The sequence below is a fragment of the Euprymna scolopes genome, chromosome 15, assembly GCF_053919585.1.
Source record: "Euprymna scolopes isolate OS-2025 chromosome 15, ASM5391958v1, whole genome shotgun sequence".
Lineage (NCBI taxonomy): Eukaryota > Metazoa > Mollusca > Cephalopoda > Sepiida > Sepiolidae > Euprymna > Euprymna scolopes.
In genome coordinates this window covers 44,595,490-44,613,378 of record NC_136496.1, presented here as the reverse complement: position 1 = coordinate 44,613,378, position 17,889 = coordinate 44,595,490, and the positions used below count along the sequence as shown (strand labels likewise).

General features: G+C 34.7%; 1 protein-coding gene across 4 annotated transcripts in view; it reads right to left on the bottom strand.

The window, feature by feature from the left end:
* The window catches only part of LOC145293802 (uncharacterized), a 287,168-nt gene that overhangs the window by 234,310 nt on the left and 34,969 nt on the right, over nucleotides 1–17,889 (bottom strand). Inside the window, exon 1 of one of the 4 annotated variants that reach the window (XM_080140377.1) lies at nucleotides 10,933–11,445. The exons of the other annotated variants lie outside the window; for them this stretch is intronic. The gene's annotated coding sequence lies outside the window, so the exon portion shown is untranslated. Of the gene's footprint in view, nucleotides 1–10,932; nucleotides 11,446–17,889 lie in introns of those variants that run through there. 4 annotated transcript variants of the gene reach the window in all.

The window sequence follows — 17,889 nt, the reverse complement described above, 5'->3', positions numbered from 1 at the left end:
CATTCCATCAACTACAGTCGGCAACTTTTTGATATCAGGAATATTGCAGTGTCCTAGAATTTTATACCATCTCTGTAGATCATGGCAGGCGGTTTTTGATGGGACTACGCTATTTAAGTAATATAGTCTTCCATTTTCTTTAATGTCGAATACAGTTCCATTCGGGTATACCAGTTTTGATTTATTGGGCTAAAGTTTATATTTGCACGTTCTTTTGTGGCAGCTTGTACAGAAAATATATTTTGTTTAAATTTTGGGATTAGAAGAGCGTTTTCTAGAATACAGAAACACAGTTCACCTTTATCGTTCTTTAGCGAGATTTTCGCATTGCCTCTTTTCAAAAACGATATCATTGACTCGACTCCCGTCAGCTAGTTCTACAAAATGATTTTGTGGCTTAAAGTTGGGATCAAAATTGATAAAATCAGATTTCTTTGTAATCACATGTGCCGTGGCCCCACAATCGACAAGAAAATTATTATTGCTTGTTGACGCATCAAATGTACACGAAAATAAAAATGTATGTTCGCTAACAGAGCTCTCTACATTTTTAATGTAGTCGCCATTTTGAGTCCTGTATCTACATTGGAAACTCTTGTGATTAGGTCGTCCACAATTATAACAAATAATTTTTGTACTTTTCTTAGGAAAAAACCTGCTTTTGGCAAAGTTGCGTTTTTTATTCCTGGCATGGGTATAATTCGATTTTGGTGTTTTATGTGTGTATTTTTAAATTTCATGATATTTGTGGATTCGTTTTTTTCTGTAATCATTTTTTCAGTTTCTTCGTAACTTTTGAGTGCTACCTTGAATTGGCTAAAAGTCATGGGTTTTTCTTTCTGGGTTATCACGGTGGTAAATGGCTTGAAATCACTCGGTAATCCCTTAAGGACCATGGAAATTAACAGACTGTCACTTATAACTTCACCAGACATTTTTAAATAATTTGCAGTTGTCTCGGCTCTTATAATATAATCAGTAATAGTTTCGGCTTCCATTCATTTTAGAGAGGTCAGTTCAGTGTATAAAGAAATAATTTTGGGTTTTCCTTTCGATAAATAATGCTCTCTCAATATGTTTAATGCTTTGCAGCCGTCGTCCAGGGCTTCTCTCATTACCAGTGATAGACTTCGGTCATCTAAACACTGTATTAATTCCGCAAAGACAGTTGCGTTCTTTTCAATGAAGTCGGGGTCGTTTCTGTTTTCGGGTTGTGTTTGTAGTACTTTGTGTAGCTTTTGGATTCGTAGATATCCCAGAAATTTAACTTGCAACAATTCGAATTTTGATTCGGATCCATCGAAATAAAGACGCACGCTGGGCCCATAACCTCTAGAAGTGTAAGCCATTTTGAGTTTCAGATGGTTCGCTATCACACACAAGTCCTGGGAGGTGACTTGTTTGTAGTAGACAGTTCCACAGAACAAAATATTCTTACCGTGTCGAAACCCGGGAAAAGAACACGTGAAATTGCTCCAGAAAAGGTTTAATATTTATGAAGCAATTCTGGTTTCTGATTGGTTGGTAGCAGAACGTGAATTAATTTGATTCGCAATTTCTTAGCAGCATCGTTTATAAATGAATCTTCCGACTGTGTGGGATCATACCCCATTAACCTCAAAATATTGCAACATTACTTCATCAATAAAACTCCACAATTATGGGCTAGTTGGTTTAGCAAATAACTCTCCTATTCCAGGTGGGCAAGAGAAAGGTTGATTAACCATTTGTTTGCATGTCTTGCTTCAACCTTTCTTCAAAATCATCTTCTCTAACTTCACATGTCAGTGATCAAAACTTCATATCATTCAGTCTCTCCACCCCTCACTTAATATCTATCCACTCCTCACTTAATATCTAACCGGATGGAATCTGAATCAACCAATCATCACCCAGCTACGAGCTTTACTGATCAAGGACATAATTTTACAATCATGAGATGAATGAGAGGATATCACACTATTCAAATACTTGAATGAATGTGAGTTGTGTACTTTAAAGTGTACGATATTTTTTTTTTAATTCAATCCGATTTTTTTTTTAAATGTTTGCACACAAAGCTGGTCAAAGAACAAAGTTACAATGAATAGCTTAAGTAAGTTGCCATATTAGAAACTTTTTGAATATATCTTTTTCTCAATTTAGATAAAAATATCCATTTAATTTTAACCATTAGTACGGTACTGTATGCATCTATATTCAATAGTGTATTAGTCTGTGTTTTTTTGCTTTGGTTTTTATTTTTCAGATATGTTCATCCAACTGAATTTCTGAAAAATCAATATTTAAAATCCTTCACTTAAACACTGACACAGATCGAATAAACAAACAAGTCAAGCTATTACAGAAGTGGAAACCTTGTTTCAACAACAGCAACAACCACAAAAGCAGCTGCAAAACGATCTCTGTAAAATATTCAATGTTTATTGCTTGGAGTACTTAATACTGATTGGTCAAATTCTATCAAAATACTCAATCTTGGTTAGTTGCCAATACCAAATTTCAACCAATCAGAAAGAGTTTGCCTTCAGTGGCAAATACATGTTGGAATTGGCTACACAAGTGAGAACTCAAGCACAGACATCAGTAAGAGGCTCATTTTTTCAGAGGAACCGATGTCAGTCACAATATGGTGTTATTAACTACTATATATACTTATATATATATATATATATATATATATATATATATACTAGCATGGGTACCCGGCGTTGCCTGGGTTGACATGAAGTTCTGTTTGGAACACACACCTGCTATACTAATCATTTTCATAATGGGAAACGTGGATACTCCCACAACAATTTCAAAATAAAAGAATGGATAAAAACATGAAAATGTAATCGCCCCCAAAAAGAAGAAGTATGTAATACTCTCTCCACCAGATATTTCGCAGAGGGGATACAAAGAGAAGAAAATATTTTCCAGATATTGAGCACTGGAAAGAACCCCCCCTCAAAAAAAGATAAATAAATAATTAAAAATAAATCATTACAACTTTTTGTTTCAATAAAATAGCAATGAATAGCCGCGCGATCGCAAAAAAAAAAAAAAAAAAAATTAGCCAAGTAGGCAGAACCCCTAAAAAAAAAATGAAGATCTACCAAAATTTAATTCCAAAAACAAATGAAATTTTTCGTCATTTTGTTTCTAATGTAATCCCACCCCCAATATAATTTGTCATATTTCGTTTTGTTTATGAAATTGTTAGGTGAAAGTACAGAGTGGTCTCATAAAAATTAATTAAATTTATCGTTATTTTATGTTTCAAATGCAATTCCTCCCCCCCCCCCAAAAAAAACAAATTGTATTTGTCATGTTTTGCCTCCACCCCTCGTTCGCCAAACTTGAAAAAATGTTACAGGTGACATGTCTCGTCAAACGCTTGGTGGCCAAAACATGGGTGCTTATCTTACATTAAATATATATGGAAAAGTGATCCCCCACTCTAAAATGTTAAGTTTCTTTTTTTAAAAATTTCTTTCATATTATTTATAAAGGCTGTTTAAAAGCCCCCCAAAAAGTAGGTCTTCATTTTTTTTTTAGGGGTTAAATGACGCTGGGTCACGTCGTAAAAATTTACCTTTTTTTAATTAGAAAGTTAAGTTTGTAATTGATGAAATTAACGTGGAAAAAGATGTGTATTTAGAGTGGGGAGGGCAGTAGATCTTTATTTTTTTTTTTTGACGCTTTGTCACATCATAAAAATTTACCGATTTCTGTATAGCCGTTTTAAGAATAAAAAAACAAACAAATTTTTCATGTTTTTTTTTGTTTGTTTGTTTGAATATTTAAAAAAAAAAAAACAATAAAAGCCAAACATTTTTCTATCTACTCGGAATTATTTTTTCAAGCTAGAAATTTATTGAGATTACCAAATTTTATTTGGTGATAGTTTTTTTGTTTATGTTCCGAAGGGGAAATAACTCTAAAAAGAGATTTTTTAAAAAATCGATATTGGAATAATAATTACAAATAAATTTACTTAAATATATTACCAATATAATTATTGTTTAAAATTTATTAAATAACAATTGTAAATAGAACACTTATAACGATTCTCTCGCTAGAAACATTAACTAAGATACCGTTATTTAATAAAATTGATTTTTCTTAATGTAATATACAAATGAGATGATCTCTTAACTGTATATAGTCTGCAAGAATCACAGTATATATAGAAATAAATGAGAGTAAAGTAAGGATAGTTTTGTATATATTAATCAAATTGTAAACAGACAAACAAACAGACAGGAATAGGAATTTATATATATATATATATATATATATATATATATATATATATATATATATATATATAACTAAATCCAGCTGTGGCCACTTGATTACTGGCATCTTGGTAAACAACTCAAGTTATAGTCACAGACTAGTAAAATACAGTGACCACAGTATGACAAACTCAATACATACAGACAAAACAACACTTTCTTTGAATTCTTCCTCTTTTCTTCTTAATTCTTTACTTTCGTTTGTCCTAACTTTTCATTTTTGATATTGCCTTATCCTTTATATATCTACTTTTCAGCTTTATTTTTAGTTTAAAATGTTGTAATGGTAGATATATAGTGAGACTGTAGCAATTTTAAACATTATTTCAGCTCAATTCAAAGTAGTTTTATTTCAATAGGCAATACTAACCAACCAAACAATTGTACAACTTGTGGGAAAATTTATCACATGAAAAAGTATCACATTCCTTTCTGCTATGATGTTCAGAAAAAAAAAAAAAAGAGGGAAAAAGTTGATTAAAAAAAATGAAAACAGTTTTGATGCGCCACTCATACAAAATAGTGGCATAATCCATTTTCTGATTATTCATGACCATTTCAAATTGGTGGTAGTGGTGGTCAAGTATTTTTAGCAATTTGAACTAAGTTTAATTTAAAATTTGTTAGAAATTAATTTAAATAAAAAACATCTTAGTTTAATTTTTCGGTGGGCAAATTTTTCGAAAATAAGATATCATTACCAAAAATAATCTCCTTTTCTACTGCTCCAGATTCTTTATTTATAATTTTAAATAAATTGAAAAACTTTGTAAAATAATATTTTGTTGTTGTGATAAACAGTAATTAATGACACAAATAAAAGCCATCTAAATCTCGAACAGGGTTTTAACCACCACTTCTGTATCATGAGGTGAAGATGAATTTAAAGGATTATCTTTACAATTACTGTTTCCACTTCACTTCCGGTTACTCCATTTTTAACTGATTCTTTGGTATACTTTGTTTATTAAATTGTTAGGTGAAAATACAGAATAAGTAAAGGAAGTCCCCCTCTCCATGTTAAGAAGGGCTTTTTAGAAAAAAAAACCCAAACATTTTTAACATAAAAAGAGGCAACCAGAATGTAGTGGAAACAGTAACCGTAAAGATAACACCTCGGGATGTTTACATTAACCCCGGTATTATTAGGGTATGTTTTCGTCATCATTGGTATGTAAATTTCAAATTATAAAAAATCATAGGATTTCCTTTCACTTGCTCGATATTATATTTATTTGGGATATTGTTGCTCAACTCCGGCAGACTGCCTCGTAGCGTAAAGAGAATGTTTGCTGTGCAGAAGTATGTGATCATTTTGTGTTAAATTTAAACTAGGCACGACCAAAAAGATGGAAGAAAAACCAAGTTGTTTTCTTTTTAAACGAATTAAAATCTATTAAAATTATTCTTGAGCAACTTTTTTTCCCCAGAAAGATAAAATCCTAAATTTCATCATATGAAAAGCAGAATATAAAACTTTTTCTACTATTTTGAATTTTAAATTTAAACACCATTCACTGTCATTTTTGTCTCGATTTTTTTTTTGTCTAAATAAGATTAGGATGATTTGCTATAAGAATATGCAAAAATATAACATAAGAACCTGAATTTCAAATAATTCCATCTTTTATTTCACTCTATAAATTTCGCATGGCAAAATTAAAAAATCTAAAATTTAATGATAGTTTGAAAGAAACTATGGTAGCCTTTATAGGACTAAATATGTTCATTTAGTCCTGTTAATTTCCATGTATTTTTAACGTTTGTTTTGATTATTAAGTGAAGAATCAACTTTAAAAGAGCTTAATTCTTTTTTCATAAGCAAGATATATATTTGTTGCCTACATAACCCCTGAAATTAAGCAATGATGAGGCTAGCCAGTATCAAATGGGTGACCATTTTGGGAGTGCTAGGCACCATATGTATTGGAGACAACTCCTGCATCTAGTATTACGCTTGGTCGTCTTGACTCTATCTTGCCATCAGGACCAAGTGTTTCTGGACGAGAGAGTGTGGTAGATGCAAGTCCCCCACAGACGCAAGTCACAGCAAAAAATAAAAGGGGGAGATAACAACTGTTTGTAAATACGAACAACTGTGTGTAGACCATTATGGTTTTCCATAGGTGAGGTAATATCACGTAACGACAAATTGTCGAAAGAAATTCTTGTATTTTTAGCAAAATGCGCAGTTATTTATTAATTTTTTTTTTCTTTTTGATATCGATTCTTTAAGCATTTTCTATTTAATAGTATATTAGCTATATTGGGCTTACATTAAGAGATTTTGTTTACATTAGGGGAGGCGCTGGAAGATCAGGCCGCCACAACACCCCCTGATCCTACCTCCCCTAATATAAACAAAATTTTTGTGAAATATTAAACTGCAGAAGCAAAGCCCCTGTTAAAAACTATACAAGTTCTGTAATGAAAAAAGAACGAAAAACAAAAGTATGTTTTTTGTAAACCGCTCGTGTAAGCTTAATGACAGTATTATTAGCGTCCTAAATTAGGAGATGAAAAAATGAATGAATCTCTTAGGAAAAAAACAGCGTCGGTTTTCGGGGGTGATGAAAATGAATATCAGTTAAATGTGCTTTATGATATGAAAAAATTACGTTAAATTTATATATGAAAGTGATCCCTCATTTTGAAAAAGTAATTTCTTCATATCATGAAAACTACTTGTATGCCCCAAATTTAAATGTGATATTCGTTTTCAGCACCACCGAACACCTCTAAAAGTCATCATTTTAAAGGTTTTTGAGGAGTTGGAAAGAAACTTGACATTGACCACAAATACTTACTCCCGTCTTCCGTTTTTACTGTGACTTGTTTAAACAGAGAATGTCCCTCCCTCTTTTGTCACACTTAAAACTTTAACAAGTATATTTCGTTTTGTTTTAATAAGTTTCCGGCGGAGTTGAACGTAAAATTCCAAATCATTAAAAGAAGATGGAAAAGAAAATATAGATCTAAATCTGTCTCAGGTTTTATCTATTTAGTATTTACGGTTTTTTGTTGTTGTTGTTTTTCTAACAAACACAATCCAATAAATAATCACATGCAATTTATTTTTATATAAGTGTGCATCAGATATATTTTATGAAAAAGTTACGATTATGATCAGTACGTTATTGAAGTTCAAAGCAGTAGTTAAATATTTTGGATGGGTACAAGCAATCGAGTGATGAATAAAGTTTACGCAACCTGTTGAAGATATTTCGGTTTCGAATGAGATTGACCGAATTTGAAGAGATTGTCTTTATTGGGGAAATAATCATTGGACATTGCAAAATATGAGACGTTTGTAAAACACAAACATTTTAAATCCTACATGAATAGAAACTAAACAGAAATGCAGATAAATAGTGGAACACAAAAAGAATGTCCTCGCACATACCAAATTATACGACGTCAAAAACAGACATCCTGGAGTTAATGCAAAATAGAAAAAGTGCTACAATAATTATTGCGATCATTTATGGGGGGGGAGATAAAAACTTAAAGATAACTGATTTTTTTAATAGTTTTATAGCTATTGTAATACTTAATTTAAAATAAATACTTTATGATAATGTTTTTAAAAAAAAAAAAAAAACGATGGCCTCAACCCATTTATTAACAGCAGCAGCGAGGGGAAACACCCATGTGACTTCCCTTGGCAATGACGTCACCCGGTTATACAGCCATGACGTCACCAAGGAAATTCTCCCAACAACATGCCTTATATCCGGTTTGTCTTAGCGTAAGGAGGAGTTAGAAACGCTTTTTAAATTTGTCAACAAAACGATATCCATCATTTGTACTAAACACAAGAAAAACACAATTAGAATGATGTGCCCATTCTAATTTAATGTTTTTCTCGAGAAAAATAAACGATGGCGAGTAATCGAAGGCGTATGTTAAAAACAATCGTATTGTCATTGAGAAGCCGAAAAAAATTAACGTCGGGGTAAAAGAATATTTTACGGTCGTTTCAAGTTTTTTAAGCAGATTTATTATTATTAAGATCACAATTAGAAATTTACCTAAATTAAAAGATATCGATTCATTTATATGGTTGGTTGGGTTCGTATACGAAAAATTGGTATCCAATTATTAAAAGCCTAATTCCTACTTATTTTATTTATTCCCTTAGAAATTTGTGAAATCTTGAAATATTTTAAATTTAACTGCATTTTAAATGGAACAGGAAAAAGGATAGATAAGAAAAGCAATAATCGCTGTAATCTTTCCAAATATAGTTGTTCTTTCTTTCAGAAATAAAAAAAGTAGGTTAATAAAAACAATTTTGTTTAAAAAATGTTTAAGTCAATAATGGCAACGAGCAACTGAAGCAAGCATATTTATGCATTTTCTTCTCCCGAATTGTTTATTATTGGAAGCTGACCAAATTAATTATACTGTTTACAATTATTTTACAAGGTCGAAGGAAATAACATGTAATCCTACACACAGACAGACATCGCCGATGGGGGTGGGGTCATGTTCTGCATTTTTTTTCAGTTTTTTTTTTTATTGAAAGAATTCTTAAAAGAAATTAGAACTCTAGAGCAAAACATATAATTAAATCGAACAAACAGGATCTCCTCGCGAGGTCACATGTAAGCCGATATATTAAATGACGTGTGTCATCGGGGGGGGGGGGTAGACGAGCATCATAATGTAGGTCACTTGTAGCCAGGGCGGTATTCTCTGACCCAGAACAAGTGGGTATATTAAACACGAGTGAGCATCCACCCACAGAAACAGTCAATGTCTATGCAAGCAACAGACTCCTTTTAGTAGTTTTTTTTTTCTATCCGATAATGCACTAAATCTACATTGACCATCTTCGTAAGTCGTTTGAGGTAACAGGTTTTTCAATGTTAATTAAACGTTTAAAAACAGGTTTTTCAATGTTAATTAAACGTTTAAAAACACAAATATGTCAAGTATTCCTACTTAGTTGCCTTCTCGCGAGGGCAGAATTAGATACAAGGTCGGTTTTAATGTGGAGAAAATCCAGCTCCCAAAAAGAGACATTTGAGAGTGGAACAAAAATAAAAATTGTTTCAGTCTAGAAAGATTTCTTATTTCCTGACTGAAAACAGAAAGATAAAATGTAATATCACAACAGATACTATACTATCATACTACACTTTTGCTCCTAACCAAAAAAAAAAAAAAAAAAAAAACTAGAGTGTGTGTTGTGTATGAGTTACAAGTACATTTATTTTAAATTGACTGTGGGGGCACCTGCTGTGACTACAGTACATTTTCTGCGATACAATCTCTCTCTCTCTCTCTGCCCGATTTTTACACTCGAGCGAGCGATCATCATCACCATCATCGTTAACAAAACAAACAAATGATGTCAGTTTTATTATTGGAGAAGAAACCAATTGTTTGGTGACTTCCCCCAATTTTTAAAGAGAAAAAAAGATGTGTTATTGTTTCAATAAACAGGTTGTTAAAGAGAAACAAATACAATATATTCACAACATACGACGTCATTCGAGATATACGCCAAAAAGTTTAAAAGAAAAGTGAATACTGACACTTCAACTGTTTACGACTCCGTTTAGGTTCTTTTAGTGTATGATCGTTTTTCTAAATAAATAATAAAAAAATAAACATATCTTTCTATTTAGTCAAACGAGAAACAAAAAAGTTGAAAAAAAAAACTGGCATAAAAATCTAGTTTTATAAAAAGAATTACGTTTTTTTTTATTTTTAGTTACTTCACATTTTTTTTTAATTAATAAGTTAAAGCAAAATAACACGGAGATGTAAAAGGAACATCAGTTAGAAGAAAGATGGATCGTTGTTAACAAATGGCAAAGAAAATGATGACAAGCTGAATTTCTATTCGAATTTAACTGTAATAGAGAATGAGAGAAAGAGGGAGGAGAGAGGAAGAGAGAGGGGGGAATAAAAAAAAATAAAAAAGATTTAACAATTATTTTATTTTGTTAAACGAGAAAGCGAGCAAAATAATAACACAATCCCACTGAGATCCATCATCAGCTTTTAGGTGGTGGTCACCTTTAGAAGGAAGCGAATGTCTAAAACAACAGCATTAAAAACTGATATCCAAATAGAGGAGAAGTAGAAGATTTTTGTTGTGGCCGATCATCTTTCTTTAGTTGCTAACCTAACACGTCGACAGTTGGGTGAAAATAGTTAAGAAAGTGGCGCACGCACGAATGAAAAACATCAACACAACAAAACAAGGATTCGTTAGGGGGGAAGCAAAAAGGGAAGGGGGCGTACCGGGGATGAGGGATTTAAACTGGGGTGGGGGAAAGGAAAAGTAAACATTCTTTTTTATATAATAAAACGCATAAACGTCAATCGAGAAATGGTAATGTTCAGGAATAACACAGCTAAAAATAGTATTTGAATCTTTTGAAATATTTTTAAAAATAAATGAATAAACGCTCCTCTTCTGGAAAATTGAAAGGGTTAAGAAATAAATAAAAAGGGGTCCACTTGGTTGGAAGCTACATTCTATAAGAAAATTGGAGAGATCTAAGAAATCGCGATGACAGTATGGCTGATGTGTTTTGAAAGAGTTAAAGCAACAGCAACATTCTCTAGAGACGAAAGTGGAGTAACAACAACACAACCCTGTTTTGGAAGGAAAAACAACAGGACTTACGCGGTCGATGTCAGGAAAGGTGATGTCATTTTGCTTGTGATTAAAAACATCTCGGGCTCGGGGCCTGGAGCCAAACCATGTGATCAGTTTGGGTGAGAGGAGACATCGTCAAGACTGTGATTTTTTTTTTTTTTTTAATGTCCTGTATATACGAGTTGTTCTCTTCTGTTTGGTAGTGAGTACAGAAAGTACTTGTCCGGTTTTTTGTTGTTGTTTTGTTTGTTTGTTTGTTTTTTTGTTTTTGTTTTTTTAACTTCTCTGAAGAAGAAAAAGAAGAAGAGACTCAAACTGGTAGGAGTACACAAGAGTTATGTTGTTATTATTGTTTGTTTTCTCTTAGAATAAGGATCGGGAAGGAGTAGCAAGAAGTCCTTGCCCCTCAGCTTGCTTTTACAGTACGCACACACGCGCACTTGCCCATATAGACATAGCGATGTTTTTCCCTCGTAGAATGGAAGCCGCTGCTACTGCTGCTGCTGACACAAGGGACATAATTTTCCACTTTTCTCTCTCTTTTTTTTTTTTAAGTTTTTTTTCGACCAAGACGAAAACGATGGCTTTTCGACAAAATCCCTAACCGGAATGGGAGCTAGATATCTCTCGCATATAGAAAACGACATTGCAGCGAAACAAATAAGTAAAATCGACGTTGTTGACATACTTTTGTTTTGTTATATTTTTATGCATAAAATTAGGGAGGAGGGAGACAAAAGAATTACATATTGAAAACAATTTTCCGTCCCAAGCAATCATAAAGGGCTACTAAGGGTACGGTTTATAAGGGAAAATATGGGTGGGAAGTTGAGCAACAAAATATTTGTTCACATTACATTTAAATATTTGCATGTTGGTATTGTCAGTGAAAACGAGAAGCAGAGAGGGAATTTCACAAATAAGTGGTCCGAGGAGGGAAACTATTAGAGTAAAAACTCTTCCAGTATCTAGGGAGGGAGATCTCCTCTACGGTGTTAACAACAGCAATAATTCAGTGGAATCAAACCTGAAGATGGTGCAACAAACTGAGTTCTGAGTTCCTATTTGTATTCTCTCACATTATTAGTGTATTAACGTGTATTAGTGTATTATTATTAGTGTATTAATGTGTATTAGTGTATTATTATTAGTGTATTAATGTGTATTAGTGTATTATTATTAGTGTATTAATGTGTATTAGTGTATTATTATTAGTGTATTAATGTGTATTAGTGTATTATTATTAGTGTATTAATGTGTATTAGTGTATTATTATTAGTGTATTAATGTGTATTAGTGTATTATTATTAGTGTATTAATGTGTATTAGTGTATTATTATTAGTGTATTAATGTGTATTAGTGTATTAATGTGGGTAAAACAGTAATTTACCTGAATAGCATGATTTTAACTTTTTTTTTTCTCTAAGAAAAAAAAAAGTTAAAATGCAGATGTCACATTTACATGTATGATGGTCATGCAAATTTACGTGTGAGATATGCAAATTAGAGCCAAGGGAGTTTGTTGAACGGGTATAAAAGAGGAAGGGAAAGGAACCACCAGCGAGTGGGAAGACAGCGTGTTGGGAGAACGCGTGTCGAAACGAAACTATTGAAATGAAATCAGAAAAGACAGAACAACAAATTTGACTCGGTTCAAATACTGTAGAAGCTATTTCGGCCATGGAAATCAAGATGTTTGATGTGCCGTTGATTCCGGATTTAGTGGTGCTGCCGTCAATATGCCCATTATCGAGTGGATTGAAAATGTGGAGCTTGTGTGTGAGCTTTGCACCATGAAAAATGTTTAGCGCATCCTGCCATTGAGATTGCGAGATGGAGCTCTGGCCATATACAGGCAACTTAGTATGGAGCAGAAAGCGAATGCAGAACAGATCAAGCAAGCCCTCATAACCGCGTATGCTACTGATGCTTTTGATGCATATGACCAGTTTGTCACTCAGCAACTTTGTTCTAACGAGACAGTGGACGAGTTTTTTGCTGAGCTGCAACGCCTGGCCCAGTTGGTTGGGGGACCTTTGCCCGAATGTTGGCTGACGTGTGCATTCATGTCTGGACTACTGCAACATGTTGAACATGTATTACGTGCCTCATCCAGGATGGAAACAATGAGTGCGGAACAACTGTTGACCTGAACAAGAGCTATCATGATTGACCACGATGGCCCTGCAGAATTGGCTGCTGCTACGTCTGCCAGACGATCACCTACAGAATCAAATGTGCACTGTGACGATGAAAAATTTGTTTATTACAGGTGAGGTGGTCCCAACCACTGGGTGAGAGACTGCTTACAGAATCGCCAAAAGAGGTTGAACAGTCGGGTGTGTAAAGTCCATTGTGAGATACGTTGCTTCAGATGCAGTGGCCTTGGACATATATCATCATGGTATCAGGGAAACGCTGAAGGGGAGGAGGCAGCAGCATTAGTTTCCTCCCCAACAAACTAAACACTGAGACTTTTCCCTCCGTGAAAGTATGTGTAGATGGGCAAGAGTGTACAACGTTAATTGATTCCGGGTGTTCACAGACTTTAGTGAGTAAAGCTATGTGTTGCTTTTGGAAGCAGAAGGCAGCAGGGCTACTGACAGCTGACGGAAGGACATTGAATTGCCAAGAATACGGCAGAGTAAATGTAGAGGTTGGCCGAGTTCCTGCTGTCGACATTGAGGCCTTGGTCGTGGATAAACAACTGTTGGGTTTTGATCTACTGCTGGGAATTGATGCCATTAGAAAACTCAGTGGATTTCATTTCACGGAATCAGGTGAAGCACGTTTTGGAGGCTTAAACAAATGTGCTGCCATCTCTATCGATGAGCCGGACTTTAGCGTGAGTTATGATCACATTAATAAAGAATGGACTGCATCATGGAAATGGGCAAATGGTTGCTCTCCCAGTAAATTGAATAACAGTGTGCAAGAATACACGATGCCTTGTCATGCCAGAGATGCCTATGAGAAAAAAATTCAATGGTGGCAGCAGAATGGATGGCTGGTCCCATATTCAGAAGAACTTAGCCCAACCAAAGGCCTAATTCCCTTAATGGCAGTCGTACAGGAGCAGAACCACAAGGTACGTCCAGTTCTTGATTATCGAGAATTGAACGAATTTGTGAATACCTTCACTGCCAATATAGAAGTGTGTGCACAAAAACTAAGAGAGTGGCGGCGATGAGGAGTTAATGTGTCGCTTATGGATCTGCAGAATGCATATCTTCAAATTCACGTTGACAAAGCATTATGGCCATTTCAAAGAGTTATTTTCAGGGGCAAGCACTTTTGTCTCACGCGGTTGGAATTCGGGCTGAATGTGGTGCCACTTATTATGAAGTCTTTAATAGACGCGATCATATCTCAGGACCATACAATAAAAAATGCCACATCAGCATATGTGGATGATATTTTCATTAATGAAAGTGTAGTTCCTGCGTCATGCATGCAACAACAATTTTTAGACTATGGCTTAGTTTCCAAGGATCAATTGAAAGATGGAGCCAGAGTTCTGGGTTTGCAAGTCTGGGAGAAAGATGGCACACTGCAATGGAAACGAAGTATGAAAAAGGTGACATTGTTTGGGTTAAAACCCACGTGCAGGTGCACAACGAAATATAACACTGGTCGCGTTACTGAAGTGATCGTCCTGCAGGCTGTGAAAGTTGATGGGGTGCCTACTTTCGACCAGTACCTTGGTCGCACTTGTCAAGTGACGAAAGTGATTCTGAGGACAGTGAGCGGTTAATTTATTTAAATTCGGATCCGCTTGAGAATGATTCTGATGCTAACAACCTCCCAACTGATGAGGTGTCTCCTGAAAGCCCACCCATAGATGAGCGTACGCATGAAAGTCAGGGCCATGTTATTCCTCTTCGAAGAAGTACTCGTCAGAGACGGATACTACGTTCCTGCCCTGTTTGTGATCATGGGGGAGATATGGGGAAAACCGTAACTCACCTGAATAGCATGAGTTTTGTGGTTTTTTCCTCCAAGAAAAAAAAAGTTAAAATGCGAACGTCGCATTTATATGTATAACGGTCATGCAAATTTACATGTGAAATATGCAAATTAGAGGCGACGGAGTTTGTTGAATGGGTATAAAAGAGGAAGGGAAAGGAACAACCGGCGAGTGGGAAGACAGTATGTTGGGAGAACGCGTATCGAAACGAAACTATTGAAACTAAATCAGAAAAGACAGAACAACAAATTTGACTCGGTTCAAATACTGTAGAATTAATAAAATGATTTAAAGAAAATCGATATTTTTGTAGATTAACACCCCACCATAATATGTGATTGGAGTTTTTTAGGCGATTACATATGAAAACCCTAAAAAACTCTTTTGCAGCAGTTGCAGGTAGTGTTAAAGGCTGCTATATTTGCAGATTGTCTATTATTTACAATCTTCTTTACATACAAGTCTTTTTCCTTTTTTTCTTTTTTACACATCTATCAGATGTAGTGCATTAAGCATATTCATTTATTATTCCTAATATTCATAAATGACCTCGCTGATAAAATTGTCTCTGAGATGGGTATATTTGCTGATGACACCACACTCTATAATAGACATGAGGAGAAAACAAATGAGCACATATAAAAGGCAGAAACACTAGAGGATGATCTCCACTCTGTAGTGGAATTGGGACAAAAATGGATGGTGCCATTCAATGCTGTCAAGACTAAGCTTGTTTCCTTCAATAATTACAAGAAACTTTCTCTACCACCAATAGCAATGGGCAAAAACACATTACCTGAAAGTACTACTTTTAAACTTTTATAACGTTTATAGGGAACATGAGTTGGAATAGATACATTGAGAGCATTGCCAAGGCTGCTGCGAAGAAAATGGGCTCTCTCTACCGTGGTAGAAAGCTACTTATGCCTGAAAGTATCCTATACCTCTCTAAGGCCACCATTCACCCATGTATGGAGTACTGTTGCCACATTTGGGTTGGTGCATTTGCTACTGGTCTCTCAGAGTTCAAAAGAGTCGTCAACCTAATAGGTCATGAACTGTCATCTAAGCTTCAGCCTCTGTTTCATCAATGAAATGTTGCATCCCTCTGCCTGTTCTACAAATATTTTAATGGTAAATACTCTGAGGAATTACAAACCCTTGTACCTCCTCGACATAAATACTCTTGACAAACCCAACAAACAGCTAAATCCCACCCCTACACAGCAGAGATCCCTGGATGTAAGAAAGCCTTCTACTCCAATAGTTTCTTCCCCAGAACTGCTAGACTTTGGAACTTCCTTCCGGGATTCTGCTTTCCCAACTGTACTGAAATGCAGAAGTTCAAGTGTAATGTGAACAAACATCTTGCTGCTCATCTCCCTTTATAATGTCCCTACAACTTATGGTCCCGATAGTAGCCCCCTATTCAAAGTGGCACTGTGCCTTGTTCGGGGTGAAAATTGAATAATAAAAAAAAATTAGTTTCCTAGTTTCTTGGCTTAGATGCCTGAGTTTTTCTTGTTCAGCCTATGAAGGGTCCAAAATATCTTGCTAATAATACTGCCCTGGGGTTTATTTATTTTGACTACATTTCTGCCATATAATTTGGTTTCTAAGAGTTTTCTTGTTTTTTCTGGGGCATTTTCTTCCAATTTTCTCTTCCATTTCTGATGATTTGATGGTATCCATTTCCAAATTCCAAGATATTTGTAAGTATCATGTTTTCCAAGTACCCTCATCTCTTTTCTCTCGGCTTTTCATGTGTTCATTCTGAATTCTATTCAAATGTTCTAAATGAAAATTCTGGTTATATTTATTAGATTTTCTCGTCCCTTTTTGTTCTTTGCCATGTTGTCTCTCTCTCTCTCTCTCTCTCTCTCTCTCTCTCTCTCTCTCTCTCTCTCTCTATCTGAGATGAAGGAGGCAAAGGTGGCTTTTGATTGAGGATCAGTTTACTCTCTAGGATTACTGCAAATTAGAACTATGATTCAGAGATAGAAAACGGAAAAGGAAAGTAGATTCTAGATTCTCACAGATGCTGGTAAACAAAGATGTGCATTGTTTTTGGATGTAAAAGGAAATAACCAGCATTAAGACTCTGAAATGCCAAGGAATCACAAAATCAAATTGGAGGGCAGGCATGCTTGACCCATAAATATTGAGGCTCTGATTGTGGACGAATAGTTGTAGACTTTTAATTTCCTTCTTGGGATTGAGACAATCAAAGAGTTAATCAAATAATGTGAAACATGAAAACTTGAACAGATTGACTTTAGTGTGACGTACAATAAAAGCAAGAACGTGTGGATTGTGGCACGAAAAGTGATCATTCACTCAACTGATGAACAAAATACAAAGGTACACTGTGTCTGACCAGGAATCTTGCTAGAGCAACATAATAGGTGGTTATTGCCAACCTCAAGAGAAACTTGACCGACTGAAAGTCTAATTTTCTTTGATGACCATCATCTAAAACCACAAGCAAAATGTCCAGCCAGTGCTCGACTACTAAGAATTGAACAGATTCATGGACGCATTCATTGCAAATGCAGCAGTGTATGCACAAAACTTTAAGAGCTGCACAGGCAAGGAATCCGTCTATTGCTTTCAGATCTGAAAATTGCTTACTTGTAAATCCATGCTGACAAGGCACTTTGGTCATTTCAGTCATTTTTAAGTGTTAGCAGTTCTACTTTACACAGTTGAGTTCTGTTTTATTTTTATTAATAATTGTCTGATGAGCATTATAATCTTCATTTTCCTTAGCACGTTGATAAACTCTCATGAGTTTCTCCAAATGATTCAGCAGCATTCAGTATCTGATGGACCTTAAAAAAATGGTAATCTAAACAATGTTTATCTAGAAAAGTTCCAGAAGTGAGAAGGGATGATTGAAGAAATACCTGTATTTGACTCTCAGTTTAAGAATTATATATCAATCCCTCCTCCCACAAAAACAGCTGCTCATATTATATCTCTATAATGCTCATATTATATCTCTATAATGCTCATA